This window comes from Ovis aries, chromosome 6, assembly GCF_016772045.2.
Source record: "Ovis aries strain OAR_USU_Benz2616 breed Rambouillet chromosome 6, ARS-UI_Ramb_v3.0, whole genome shotgun sequence".
Lineage (NCBI taxonomy): Eukaryota > Metazoa > Chordata > Mammalia > Artiodactyla > Bovidae > Ovis > Ovis aries.
In genome coordinates this window covers 16093261-16108711 of record NC_056059.1, presented here as the reverse complement: position 1 = coordinate 16108711, position 15451 = coordinate 16093261, and the positions used below count along the sequence as shown (strand labels likewise).

Genomic DNA, 15451 nt, shown 5'->3' with positions numbered 1-15451 from the left:
CATCAGACCCACCAGTTCTCTGCTCTCCATTCCTCACCGTGCGAGTGCCTGCTTCTCGTCTCTTGGCTCTGCGGACCCTCCACTAAGTACTTTCCCCTAGGCCTTTCTTCCTTTACATCTGCCTGTCTTGCACTTGTAATCTTCCCCATGCCCCTTAGCAACCAATGACATGCTTTTTCTTCCTTCTGAGGTTCCCTTGTCTTCATAGCCAGAGGGCTGCTTGCTTGAGGGCAAAGTGTTCAGTCCCTACTGTGGTCCTAGACTCATATACATTCTGTCCTTACGTGTTGGGCTAATTGTCTACTGGTTTGCATCTAATGGTCTAACTGAATCACCTTAAAAATAAGCATCTTTTCTATATTTAATTTGAAAGAGCTCAACTGGAATTCCATCACCTCCGCTAGCTCTGTTGGTAGTGATGCTTCCTAAGGCCCACTTGACTTCACATTCCAGGATGTCTGGCTCTGGTGAGTGATCACATCATCATGATTATCTGGGTCGTGAAGATCTTTTTTGTACAGTTCTTCCATGTATTCTTGCCACCTCCTCTTATTATCTTCTGCTTCTGTTGGATCCATACCATTTCTGTCCTTTATTGAGCCCATCTTTGCATGAAATGTTCCCCCTGTATCCCTAATTTTCTTGAAGAGATCTCTAGTCTTTCCCATTCTGTTGTTTTCCTCTATTTCTTTGCAGTGATCACTGAGGAAGGCTTTCTTACCTCTCCTTGCTATTCTTTGAAACTCTGCATTCAAATTGATATATCTTTCCTTTTCTCCTTTGCTTTTCACTTCTCTTCTTTTTACACTTAATTGTAAGGCCTCTGCAGACAGCCATTTTGCTTTTTTGCATTTCTTCTTCTTGGGGATGGTCTTGCTCCCTGCCTCCAGTACAATGTCATGAACCTCCGTCCATTGTTCATCAGGCACTCTGTCTATCAGATCTAGTCCCATAAATCTATTTGTTACTTCCACTGTATAATCATAAGGGATTTGATTTAGGTCATACCTAAGTGGTTTTCCCTACTTTCTTCAATTTAAGTCTGAATTTGGCAATAAGGAATTCATGATCTGAGCCACCGTCACCTCCTGGTCTTGTTTTTGCTAACTGTATAGAGCTTCTCCATCTTTGGCTACAAATAATATAATCAATCTGACTTTGGTGTTGGCCATCTGGTGATGTCCATGTGTAGAGTCTTCTCTTGTGTTGTTGGAAGACAGTGTTTGCTGTGACCAGTGCGTTCTCTTGGTAAAACTCTATTAGCCTTTGCCCTGCTTCATTCTGTACTCCCAAGTGCAAATTTGTCTGGTACTCCAGGTGTTTCTTGACTTCCTACTTTTGCATTCCAGTCTCCTATAATAAAAAGGATCTTTTTCGGGTGTTAGTTCTAAAAGGTCTTGTAGGTCTTCATAGAACCATTCAACTTCAGCTTCTTCAGCATTACAGGTCGGGGCATAGACTTGAATTACTGTGATATTGAAGGTTTGCCTGGGAAGCGAACAGAGATCATTCTGTCATTTTTAAGATTGCATCCAAGTGCTGCATTTCAGACTCTTTTGTTGACTATGATGGCTACTCCATTTCTTCTGAAGGATTCTTGCCCACTGTAGTAGATATATTGGTCATCTGAGTTAAATTCACCCATTCCAGTCCATTTTAGTTTGCTGATTTCCTAAAATGTTGACGTCCTATTTGACCACTTCCAATTTGCCTTGATTCGTGGACCTAACATTCCAGGTTCCTATGCAATATTGCTCTTTACAGCATCAGACCTTTCTTCTATCACCAGTCACATCCACAACTGGGTATTGTTTTTGCTTTGGCTCCATCCCTTCATTCTTTCTAGAGTTATTTCTCCACTGATCTCCAGTAGTATACTGGGCACCTACCGACCTGGGGAGTTCACCTTTCAGTGTCCTTTCTTTTTGCATTTTCATACTATTCATGGGGTTCTCAAGGCAAGAATACTGAAGTAGTTTGCCATTCCCTTCTCCAGTGAGGTGATAGAATTCCAATTGAGCTATTCTAAATCCTAAAAGATGATGCTGTGAAAGTGCTGTACTCAATATGCCAGCAAATTTGGAAAACTCAGCAGTGGCCACAGGACTGGAAAAAGTCAGTTTTCATTCCAATCCCAAAGAAAGGCAATGCCAAAGAATGCATAAACTACTGCACAATTGCACACATCTCACACGCTAGTAAAGTAAATCTCAAAATTCTCCAAGCCAGGCTTCAGCAATACGTGAACCATGAACTTCCAGATGTTCAAGATGGTTTTAGAAAAGGCAGAGGAACCAGAGATCAAATTGCCAACATCTGCTGGATCATGGAAAAAGCAAGAGAGTTCCAGAAAAACATCTATTTCTGCTTTATTGACTATGCCAAAGCCTTTGACTATGTGGATCACAAGAAACTGGAAAATTCTGAAAGAGATGGGAATACCAGACCACCTGACCTGCCTCTTGAGAAATCTGTATGCAGGTCAGGAAGCAACAGTTAGAACTAGACATGGAGGAACAGACTGGTTCTAAATAGGAAAAGGAGTATGTCAAGGCTATATATTGTCACCCTGCTTATTTAACTTATATGCAGAGTACATCATGAGAAACGCTGGGCTGGAAGAAGCACAAGCTGGAATCAAGATTGCCGGGAGAAATATCAGAAACCTCAGATACACAGATGATACCACCCTGATGGCAGAAAGTGAAGAAGAACTAAAGAGCCTGTTGATGAAAGTGAAAGAGGAGAGTGAAAAAGTTGGCTTAAAATTCAACATTCAGAAAACTAAGATTATGGCATCTGGTCCTATTACTTCATGGCAAATAATGGGGAAACAGTGGAAACAATGGCTATCTTTATTTTGGAGGGCTCCAAAATCACTGCAGATGGTCACTGCAGCCATGAAATTAAAAGACACTTGCTCCTTGGAAGAAAAGTTACGACCAACCTAGACAGCGTATTCAAAAGCAGAGACCTTACTTTGCTGACAAAGGTCCATCTAGTCAAGTAGTCAAGTATGGATGTGAGAGTTGGACTGTGAGGAAAGCTGAGCGCCGAAGAATTGATGCTTTTGAACTGTGGTGTTGGAGAAGACTCTTGAGAGTCCCTTGGACTGCAAGGAGATCCAACCAGTCCATCCTAAAGGAGATCAGTCCCGGGTGTTCACTGGAAGGAGTGATGTTGAAGCTGAAACTCCAGTACTTTGGCCACCTCATGTGAAGAACTGACTCATTTGGAAAGACCCTGATGCTGGGAAAGATTGAAGGCAGGAGGAGAAGGGGACGACAGAGGATGAGATGGTTGGCATCACCATCATGGATGGCATCACTGACTCAATGGAGATGAGTTTGGGTAAACTCTGGGAGTTCGTGATAGACAGGGAGGCCTGGCGTGGTGTGGTCCATGGGGTCACAAAGAGTTGGACACGACTGATCGACTGAACTGAACTGAGCTATATTTAATTTGACCTTTGTGTCAGTTTCCTTTCAGTTTTCTTTCTTTCCTAAAATAAATTACTGGATATCAGTAGACCTCAAAGAGCATCTTGCCATTAGATTTGTTCTGCCATATAGTTATTTCCAGGGGTGACTTACTGAGTGGTGATGATATTTTTAGTTGGTTTTTATTTTTTATTCCCTTTGAGTCTTCTGTCATTGCCAATTTCTGTTTCAGCACCTTCTTGATAGGTGTCAGGGTGTGGTGGCCAAGTGAATGTCAGGCCCTGAGGCTGAGACTACAAACTGATGACTATGAGACTGTGATGGAGGCAGTAAGATGTGAGGTTAGAAAGTAGTCAAGCTTTAAGAGGCAGACAGAAGATAGAAATATATCCATTGTGTTTGGGGAAGGAATCCAAAATGAGATATATAATTACAGAGATTCATAACATTAGAAATGACAGACTCAAAGACATACCTTTTAAAGTTTAAGGCATCCTGGTTTTAAGCTGACGTCTTTTGTTTTGCTTTTATTAAAACAGAACATGATATTTTACAAGAAATTCTTTTAAAAAACCTGTAAGTATGCCTGCAGTGGGATAGACTGAAAGTGTTTTGTGTGTTAGTTTGCAGAACTTGAGTGGAGTTGCCAACTGTGCTACCCCTGGGGGCCCTCAGCCTTCTATCATCCCAGACATCCAGGCATCAAAGCCAGGAAGAGAACTTGATTAGCTCCATCCGGTTAGGCATTTCATATCTTGATTCTCTTACTTTGAGATAATGCTGGATAATAATTAGCTTAGATAAGGAGCAAACAATTGGTAAATGTTCTTATCTGAAAGGCACCTCCCATAGAAATTTTTTCTTCCTAAATGATTTCTTTCTCTGGGCTCTATTATACTTTATTTGTTCTCTCCATTATACCTCCTCTCATTATCCCTGTATTAAATCTATTATTGTAAAGAATTAAAAATGTCATTTCAAGAGTCTAATTCAGATTTAGCTGATAATCTTGAAGAACAACATGCATATAGAAAATGCACTGTGCCTAAGTTTAATGCATTTTCAGAGTGAACATACCTATGTTATTAAAACCCAGATAAATAAACAGAATATTATCAACATCCTAGAAGTCCGTTATACTCCCTTTTAGTCACTGCCTAAAACCTGAAGCATGTGCCTGGTTTTGAAATTTATAAAAATGGAATCTGAGAGCATGTAGTCTTTTGTGCCATTTTGCTTAGCATATGTGTGAGATTCATTCATGTTGATTGCTACAATATTCCATCTGATGAATACCTCCTTTTTTCATAATACCAATGAATATTTCTGTAGTCTCCAGTGTTTGCTTATTATAGAGAGTGCTTCTGTGAATGTTCTTATATTTGTCTTTTGAGCTCATATGCAATTATTTCTCTTGTTTTATATCTAGGAGTAGATTGATGGGTCATTAAGTATGTATGTATTTGAAGATACTGCCAGTTTTCAAAGTTGTAGATTACACAATCAACCAGCAGTGTTTGAGAATTCCAGTTTGAACACAGATTTAGTCTCAGATTCCTGGCTTGGGAATCTGATCAACCCAGCTTGGAACAGATGTCTGTTCCATTGTGATGAAGGGACTGGGGCTCATATAATACAGACCTCATTTGGGGGCATCCATCATTACTACATTTGAAGTGGAACTAGGGGCAGTTTGTAGAAAATGGAAAATTGTATGATCTAGGTAGATAGCCTGAAACGTTTTATCATGTATACAAATTAGATGCACAAAGAGAGGCTCTGAACTGGGAATACATACAGCTTTGAGTCAGAAAAATAATGTAATTGAACCCATGTGTCTAGGTGACACTAGTGGCTAGTTCCACTAGCATATAGTAGAACTCTGGGAAACAGTAACATTTAAAGGATGACAAGGTGAGGAATCTCTAGAGAAGGCCGACTGAGAAGATGTGATCAGATATCCAAGGGAACATGGTATCATGGAAGCTGGAAGAGAGAATGTTTCAAGGACAAGGGTAATCAAGAGTGATCGAGTATCAAGTGATCAAGTATGATGATTGCTCCTTTGAAGTCAGTGACTAAAAAGTTTTCATTTGTTTTAGAGATAAGGAGAGCAGTGGCCTTCTGAAAGTAATTTCAGTGAAATGATAGAACAGAAGCCAGATTGCAATAGGTAAAGAATGAGGGAAAGCTAAGGGAATAAGGACAAACCTCGACAGCATATTAAAAAGCAGAGACATTACTTTGCCAACAAAGATCCATCTAGTAAAAGCTATAATTTTTCCAGTAGTCATGTATGGATGTGAGAGTAGGACTATAAAAAAAGCTGAGTGCCAAAGAATTGATGCTTTTGAACTGTGGTGTTGGAGAAGACTCTTGAGATTCCTTTGGACTGCAAGGAGATCCAACCAGTCCATCCTAAAGGAAATCAGCCCTGAATATTCATTGGAAGGACTGATGGCTGAAACTCCAATACTTTGGCTACCTGATGCGAATAATTGACTCATTGGAAAAGATTCTGATGCTGGGAAGGATTGAAGGCAGGAGGAGAAGAGGACAACAGAGGATGAGATGGTTGGATGGCATCACCGACTCGATGGACGTGAGTTTGAGCAAGTTCCAGGAGTTGGTGATGGACAGGGAAGCCTGGCGTGCTGTGGTCCATGGGGTCGCAAAGAGTCAAACAGGACTGAGCAACTGAACTGAACTGAAGGAAGCAAGACAGCAAATGTGACCCAGCCTTTGAAGTCAGTTAACTGTGAGCAGGGTGGAGATGGAAGGAAGATAGCCAGAAGGTAGGAGATGCTGGAGCAAGCTTACTTGCTGATGGGAAAGATCTGATTGGGAAAACACTCAGAAAAGGGAGGTCTCTGGTGTAGCAGGGAGGGACGGGATCCTGAGCTCAGGGGAAATGTGTTAGCCTTAGGGGGAACAGAAAAGGACTTCATCTCTGTGACAGTAAGAAAGTGGGGAAGGATGGCTGGACTGGTACAGAAGTTTGAAAGAGTCACTCAGCACATAGCAGATGCTTGGTAAACATTTGTTGACCTAATTGTTGAATGGAAGACTTCGTATTTTCAGGCATTATATGCTGCAGTTTCATTTATCAGTTCCCAACATACCCAGATCTCTGGTGACAGAGATCTTCTTAGTTTCTGTCACTCAGGGAACAGTCACTTCCACATCCCCACAGCAGAGTGTGTCATAGCTTGGAATTCTGTGCTTGCTAAAGAAATCCAGATATGTTTCCTTTATATAGCACCATGTGTTTCCCATTATGGAACTACCTGCTTTGTCATGCAGTGATCTTCAAGGACTTCTCCAATACAAAGAGTTGTGACTAGAAGCATATGCACTGATTTAAATAAATACGTCTGTATATTTTCATTCTAATATTATATGTATTCATATGTAAATATGCATGCTGCTGCTGCTGCTGAGTCGCTTCAGTCGTGTCCGACTCTGTGCGACCCCGCAGACGGCAGCCCACCAGGCTCCCCCGTCCCTGGGATTCTCCAGGCAAGAACACTGGAGTGGGTTGCCATTTCCTTCTCCAGTGCATGAAAGTGAAAAGTGAAAGTGAAGTCACTCAGTCGTGTCCGACTCTTTGCGACCCCATGGACTGCAGCCCACCAGGCTCCTCCATCCCTGGGATTTTCCAGGCAAGAACACTGGAGTGGATTGCCATTTCCTTCTCCAATAAATATATGTAAATGTACATAAATATATAAATATATGTATAACACATACTAGACCAGACCAAACACTATCTAAAGAAATATCTTTAGTTTGGGAAAATTACATAATAATTACATTGACTTGGTAAAATATTATGACGGCATTTTTGAAGTTGTTTTTTGACCCTGAGCCATGTTATTTTGAATATCTTGTAAAGGAGCTAAGAACTCACCACTTGATAGTTTTGAACAGCCAAATGTTAGGAACCAACTCTGTTGCTTTTTCTTATCCAGCTTCTGTCTTAAATCTTTTTACAGTAGATTACATGATCTGATGATATCTATGGGATACAATCAGGCAGTCCCTGAAAGAAGCAGTAATAATGGAGTTTACACTTGTGGATGTGGGAAGGGCGAAGGTAGGACCACATTGATGTTGAAAGCCTGCGACTGAGACTAATGTCACATGGAGTGCTTCTGTAGCAGAGTAATTAAAGTCCTCCTAAAAAGGCTTCTATTTGAAAGTACTCTGATTTTATTTTTTCTCTATCAATGTATCACTGTTGCCTTTCAGCTAAGAAATTTAAATAAACTGCTGCTCTTTGATTTATATTCGTTACACAAATCAGGCTAGTTCCTGCTACTGACCATTACATATCAGTATCTCTTCTTCACCTCACGTGGAAAAGTTGTTTCCTTTTCAAATGAGCTAGACTTCTTTTGAGGCCATATTTTCTACTTTCTTGATACTTGTCATTTTCTTAATATAAGGTTGGAGCACAAAAAGCTGCTACTGCTACTTTAAAGGGATGAAAACAGTGAATTTTTTTTACACCTAATTTTTTTTCCTTCAGTCACACTCCCTGACTTATTTTTAGTGAAATGGCGTGTAGTAGAGTTATTGTATCTCTACTAGACTTTAATACTGAAAATACTTGGCCATTTGTTAACATCCAAGAAGAGCAATAGTATTCAAATTTGACTGTATAGGTCAGTTTATTTTACAAATAGCTGATGCTGTCCTGGAAACGTGAGGCCCTGACTGGTTAGTAACTGACAGACTCCTCAAGATGGGTCATAGATGGGATTTAAATTGAAAGAAGCAGTTGATTTTGTGTGAATCAATCTTCAAATAATTAAACTCTGTGTGTGTGGTGGGCTTGTGTAAGATTTTCAGAATGATCTTAAATAATATCCTGCTAAGAAACGGTTGTCATACGATAAATATGATAGTTTCTCTTTTAAGCTTTACTGACATATGTCAGAAGGATAACGGTAGTCTTCGAGTTCCAAAGTAAGAACTTGTAAAGAGTACAAGTTTTTGTGCTTTTTGAAAAAAATTTTGTAATTAAAAAAATTTTAATTCCTTAAGTAACCATAGCTTCCCAGTGGTGTACAAAAAAAGTTTTTTTTTTAACGTTTGACTTCTTGTTAATAGGTCACTTCTCTATATAAATGGCAATCTTGGTGTTTGACTAAGCCTATTACTTCTGGCATTGTTTTACTTTGAAACAATCGCCAACTGTAGAAAAGTTGTACAAACACTTTGTATCTGAACTAATTGAGAATAAGTTGTTGACATAATGCCATTTCCTTTCAAACTCAAGAACATTCTCCAACTTAACGATAAATGACCATCAAAATCAGAAAATTAACCTTGCTGCTGCTGCTGCTAAATTGCTTCAGTCATGTCTGACTCTGTGTGACCCCATAGACGGAAGCACTGTCTAATTCTTAAACCCCATGGAAATTTTGCCAGTTTTCCCAGTAATGTTTTCTGTTTGCCAGTTTTCCCAGTAATGTTTTCTGTTGTGAAAAGTTTAGAATCACAGTTGAGTTTAGTTATCTCCAGTCTGAAATAGTATCACATTTTTTCCCTTGACTCGTGATGGTTTTGACTCTTTTGAAGATTACAGTTGTTCTGTAGAGTGTCTCTCTTTGGGCATGTCTGTTGTTTCCTCCCGGTTTGACTCAGATTATACATCTTTGTCAGGAATATCACAGAAGTATTACATGTGTTTTCTCTCAATGCATGACATCAGTTTGCCCCATGACTGATAATGTACATTTTGATCGCTTACTTGAGGTCAGACTTCTCTTCTTTGCAGTCACTATTTTCCCTTTGGTATTAATGCCTTTGTTTGGAGGCATATTAAAACTATATTAATATCTTGTTCTTTATCATTTGTTTACTTCATTATATCAGAGTGGGCTCATAGTTTCCTATTCAATGGATTATAATCTGTTACTATCGTTTAATGCCCAGATCATTCCAGATTTGATCATTGAGACTCCTTTTAAGCTGACTGATGTGAAGAAAGTAGGGAAAACCACTAGACCATTCAGGTATGACCTAAATAAAATCCCTTATGATTATACAGTGGAAGTGAGAAATAGATTTAAGGGCCTAGATCTGATAGATAGAGTGCCTGATGAACTATGGACTGAGGTTCGTGACATTGTACAGGAGACAAGGATCAAGACCATCCCCATGGAAAAGAAATGCAAAAAACCGAAATGGCTGTCTGGGGAGGCCTTACAAATAGCCGTGAAAAGAAGAGAAGCAAAAAGCAAAGGAAAAAAGGACAGATATAAGCATCTGAATGCAGAGTTCCAAAGAATAGCAAAAAGAGATAAGAAAGCCTTCCTCAGTGATCAATGCAAAGAAATAGAGAAAAACAACAGAATGGGAAAGACTAGAGATCTCTTCAAGAAAATTAGAGTTACCAAGGGAATATTTCATGCAGAGATGGGCTCAATAAAGGACAGAAATGGTATGGACCTAACAGAAGCAGAAGATATTAAGAAGAGGTGGCAAGAATACACAGAAGAACTATACAAAAAAGATCTTCACTACCAAGATAATTACGATGATGTGATCACTCACCTAGAGCCAGACATCCTGGGATGTGAAGTCAAGTGGGCCTTAGAAAGCATCACTAAGAACAAAGCTAGTAGAGGTAATGGAATTCCAGTTGAGCTGTTTCAAATCCTGAAAGATGATGCTGTGAAAGTGCTGCACTCAATATGCCAGCAAATTTGGAAAACTCAGCAGTGGCCACAGGACTGGAAAAGGTCAGTTTTCATTCCAATCCCAAAGAAGGGCAATGCCAAAGAATGCTCAAACTACTGCACAATTGCACACATCTCACATGCTAGTAAAGTAATGCTCAAAATTCTCCAAGCCAGGAGGCTTCAGCAGTACGTGAACTGTGAACTTCCAGATGTTCAAGCTGGTTTTAGAAAAGGCAGAGGAACCAGAGATCAAATTGCCAACATCCGCTGGATCATGGAAAAAGCAAGAGAGTTCCAGAAAAACATCTATTTCTGCTTTATTGGCTATGCCAAAGCCTTTGACGGTGTGGATCACAATAAACTGTGGAAAATTCTGAAAGTGATGGGAATACCAGACCACCTGATCTGCCTCTTGAGAAATCTGTATGCAGGCCAGGAAGCAACAGTTAGAACTGGACATGGAACAACAGACTGGTTCCAAACAGGAAAAGGAGTACATCAAGGCTGTATATTGTCACCCTGTTTATTTAACTTCTATGCAGAGTACATCATGAGAAATGCTGGGCTGGAAGAAACAGAAGGTGGAATCAAGATTGCCGGGAGAAATATCAATAACCTCAGATATGCAGATGACACCACCCTGATGGTAGAAAGTGAAGAGGAACTAAAAAGCCTCTTGAGGAAAGTGAAAGAGGAGAGTGAAGAAGTTGGCTTAAAATTCAACATTCAGAAAACGAAGATCATGGCATCCAATCCCATCACTTCACGGGAAATAGATGGGGAAACAGTGGAAACAGTGTCAGACTTTATTTTTGGGGGCTCCAAAATCACTGCAGGTGGTGACTGCAGCCATGAAATTAAAAGACGCTTACTCCTTGGAAGAAAAGTTATGACCAACCTAGATAGCATATTGAAAAGCAGAGACATTACTTTGCTAACAAAGGTCCATCTAGTCAAGGCTATGGTTTTTCCTGTGGTTATGTATGGATGTGAGAGTTGGACTGTGAAGAAGGCTGAGCGCCGAAGAATTGATGCTTTTGACTCCGTTGGACTGCAGGGAGATCCAACCAGTCCATTCTGAAGGAGATTAGCCCTGGGATTTCTTTGGAGGGGATGATGCTAAAGCTGAAACTCCAGTAATTTGACCACCTCATGCGAAGAGTTGACTCATTGGAAAAGACTCTGGTGCTGGGAAGGATTGGGGGCAGGAGGAGAAGGGGACGACCAAGGATGAGATGGCTGGATGACATCACTGACTCGATGGACGTGAGTTTGAGTGAACTCCGGGAGATGGTGATGGACAGGAGGCCTGGCATGCTGTGATTCATGGGTCGCAAAGACTCGGACACAACTGAGTGACTGAACTGATGCATCCTTTTAATATATCTCCCATCATTCATTGAGCAGTTCCTTGCTTTCCAAGCTCATCTTGTCCTTTTCATGCCTCAGCCCTGGAATTAGACATTTTTCCAAGGAGCTCTGGTTCCTTTTGGATAAGAATGGTATTTAGAAGCCAAGATCTTGATGCCATGTTTTCATTATTGAGAGTGGTACTGTCCCTTTCAAAAAAATATTGTATATATATTTATTTATAGAAAAATATATAAAACTTAAATCTTTTACATGTATAGGTACATGCACATTCAGTCTTTTTTGAAGTTTTATATGTATTTTGTTGGTTTTATTTATATTTTTAGATGTTAGAAACCACGAATTCATACCAATACTTCCAAATTCATTCCAGTACTACAGGGTTTATTCCAATTTTCTCCCTTTCCGTGGTGTAGCTCCCTTCTTTGACAGAATAAATCTGACTTCCGTTATTCTTGATATTAATATATTTCCTCATTTGGTCAATTTTCTGGTATGTGACAGCCTTTCCCTGCATGGATGCCTTTGAAAGGTGGTTGTTGAATCACAACGCCGGGATTCTTGGCCCCCGGAGGAGGAGAATTCAATCCAGGGCCAGAGACGAGGCTTGATCGCTCAGAGCTTTTGTGTAATAAAGTTTTATTAAAGTATAAAGGAGATAGAGAAAGCTTCTGATATAGGCATCAGAAGGGGGTAGAAAGAGTACCCGCTTGTTAGTGTTAGCAATGAAGTTAGCATACTCTCCAGTAAATCCAAAGAATGTCTGGATATTGTAAAGACCTCACCAGACCTACTCCCCTAATTTACATTTTAAGATAACAGAATTAGCCAGAAAGTTTAATCCAGAGACTGTCCTCAGGCAGAATACATAATACATTGTTGTTGTATAATCCTTGTAAAGAGCAGGTCTACTCCCATAATTTACAGAATTAGCCAGAAGGTTTAATCCAGAGACTGTCCTCAGGCATCATACATTGTTGTTATATAATCCTAAGGAATGTAGAGAAGAAAAAAGTTTGTCCTTTCTTCCTCCTTGAGAATTCCAGACCCCTCTCTCCTTGGGGACCCCTAGACTTCTTATCAACCTGCCTAGGAAATGACTCTCTCACCTTCCTCACCCGATTTGGGCTCTAACATCTTGTTCTGAGCCTGCTTCCCGTGCAGATGCCCTCTTCACCCCATTTAGGCTCTGCTACCCCACACTAACCCCCTTTTAACCGTGTGGACACCCTCCTCACCATGCTTAGGCTCCAATACCCCCATGCCAACTGCCCCTCTGTGTGGATGCCCTCCAGCCACACTTGGATTCAGACTCCCAACCTTGGGCCCCTCCTCTCCCCATGGGAACCCTTCTCAGAAATAATCTTTAAAGGAGTCCCAAGCATTAAAATGAAATTAGACCTCTGTCTGACACACTTTGAGGAAACTGTGGAATCCCAGAAGCAGAAAGATGAAAGAAAATCTTTCAGAAAATCTTAAATTTATAGAAGATATGTTTATAGAGGTCAGAAGGCAAAGGAATTTATCTTCAAAGTTCTGAGAGGAAGTAAACATCTGGAATTTTATATCCAGTAAACTATACTTTTCAACAGCATTAAGTTTCAGAGATTAAAAGATTCTTATTGAAAGTTCTCAGGAAGCATGCAATTGAACACATAGGTGAACAGGATGTAAGAAGAAATGGAGAGCAAAACAGTTGGATAACTTACAGGTGACTCCAAGAAACAGCCACTGTGTAAAACAACATAAGAGGCCTTTTTAGTCAGTGAAAGAGAGTCGTGTCCGACTCTCTGCGACCCCATGGACTATACAGTCCATGGAGTTCTCTAGGCCAGAATACTGGAATGGGTAGCCTTTCCCTTCTTCAGGGGATCTTCCCAACCCAGGGATTGAACCCAGGTCTATTTGGGGGAGGGTTCTAAAAAATAAGGTCAAAATAATTTGTTATTAATTGTGATTGGTACTAAGATCTTGTTGTTCAGCCATAGGATAGAAAATTTACACTCTAAGCCAAGTAAGCATATCTCAGAATGTAAAGGGCAAACACTAAAAGGACACAGAGAAAAAAAACCCAACTACTTCCAAACTAACAGAGAAAGATAACAGAGTCTAAAGGAACAGTTAGATTATTAGAAGATAAAAAAGAAGGAAGCAAAAGACTATAAGCAGAAAGCACAAAATAAGATGACAGATATCCAAATTTACCTGATATAGCAACAAATATAAACAGATTAAATTTAACAGGAAAATGACAGAAATTGAATTTATAACATAAACGAAGGGTTTACTACTCTACATAGGCTCTCAGTGAAAGCACTGAGCAAAGCTCTAGTGAGCAAAATTTAACATGAAAGGAACAAGGAAACGGGTAAAAGACAAGCATAGAAAAGAATGGAACTCAATAATTTTAAACCGTATTTTACGTACCACCTATGGGGCAGTTTTGTGGAATGTGTGAAGCAAGCAGATGAACTCCTTGGTTACATAACTCTTTTGCTTTGAAGCTCATCCTCGGGTTCATTAGTTTTCTACCTGTGGTGCATCATGATTTTCTGCAGAACCTCACGCTGAGTTCTAGGCTTTCATGATTTCTTCTTTGCTTCCCTGGACAAAAGCAAAAATCAAACTGCTGTATAGCATCTTTCTTTTGATGAACTCTTCTGACTTGTCTCTAGATTTATATTTTAAATCTGCCCAACAAAAATTGCATTTTGTCGCACACACTAGGCATTTATCTTAATGTTCCAGTCTCTTTCACATGCTACATGAATAATCACTGTTAAAATAAATTTTTCTTTTTGATCTGGGCAGACTAAGAAGAGTAGTTAATACATAGCAAGACTGAAACAGAAAAGATACGGGAGTAATGCATACAGCACTTTATTCATAACCAATAATAACTTTCACCTACTGACTGCAGAGTCTCAGCCAGGCCCCATTTATATCCCTGTAAACCGTCTAGTCAAGGCTATGGTTTTTCCTGTGGTCATGTATGGATGTGAGAGTTGGACTGTGAAGAAGGCTGAGCGCCGAAGAATTGATGCTTTTGAACTGTGGTGCTGGAGAAGACTCTTGAGAGTCCCTTGGACTGCAAGGAGATCCAACCAGTCCATTCTGAAGGAGATCAGCCCTGGGATTTCTTTGGAGGGAATGATGCTAAAGCTGAAACTCCAGTACTTTTGGCTGCCTCATGCGAAGAGTTGACTCATTGGAAAAGACCCTGATGCTGGGAGGGATTGGGGGCAGGAGGAGAAGGACGACAGAGGATGAGATGGTTGGATGGCATCACCGACTCAATGGACATGAATCTGAGTAAACTCCAGGAGTTGGTGATGGACAGGGAGGCCTGGCGTGCTGCAATTCATGGGGTCACAAAGAGTCAGACACGACTGAGCGACTGAACTGAACTGAAACACTTGGCATTTAAGCCAGTCATCCTTTGTTCCCTGGACTGACCTCAGCAGGACCCCTGAAATTATATTTTTGTGTGTGTGTCTTTATGTGTATTTGTTCCTCTCACCCTGCTTCCCTTCTCCTTTCCTTCCTCTCCTTCTCTCCTCTTTCTTCCTTTAACAAGGAAATGGCTTTTGAGAGCAAAATTCTAAAGAAGGATTAGAACCAAGAGAGAAGAAATACTAGACTAATTTGCTTGTCCTACTCTAGTCTGTTGCAAAACATATCGAAACATTAGAATATATTGGCGGAAAAATAAATTACAGTTAATAAATTGGTTTCAACATTATTGTGTGAATGCAATTAAGGTTTGTAATAGAAGTAGCAACTATTTTATTCCTCTGGTTCAGTTCACTGACACCTGGGAGCCTTCTGTACATGAGTTTCAATAGTGTGGAGCTGGTATTAACAGTTGTTTCTGTCTTCCCAGGACCCCTTCTTTACTCTTCATCTGAAAATAGAACCAACTGCTCTGCACAGATGTGGGCACAGCAG

At 40.2% G+C, this 15451-nt stretch overlaps 1 protein-coding gene across 3 annotated transcripts in view; it reads left to right on the top strand.

Moving 5' to 3' along the window:
• MCUB (mitochondrial calcium uniporter dominant negative subunit beta) overlaps positions 1 to 15451 on the top strand; it is a 99178-nt gene that overhangs the window by 57273 nt on the left and 26454 nt on the right. Inside the window, exon 1 of one of the 3 annotated variants that reach the window (XR_009600978.1) lies at positions 1 to 15451. This exon is cut by the window's left edge and continues 38785 nt beyond it. The exons of the other annotated variants lie outside the window; for them this stretch is intronic. The gene's annotated coding sequence lies outside the window, so the exon portion shown is untranslated. 3 annotated transcript variants of the gene reach the window in all.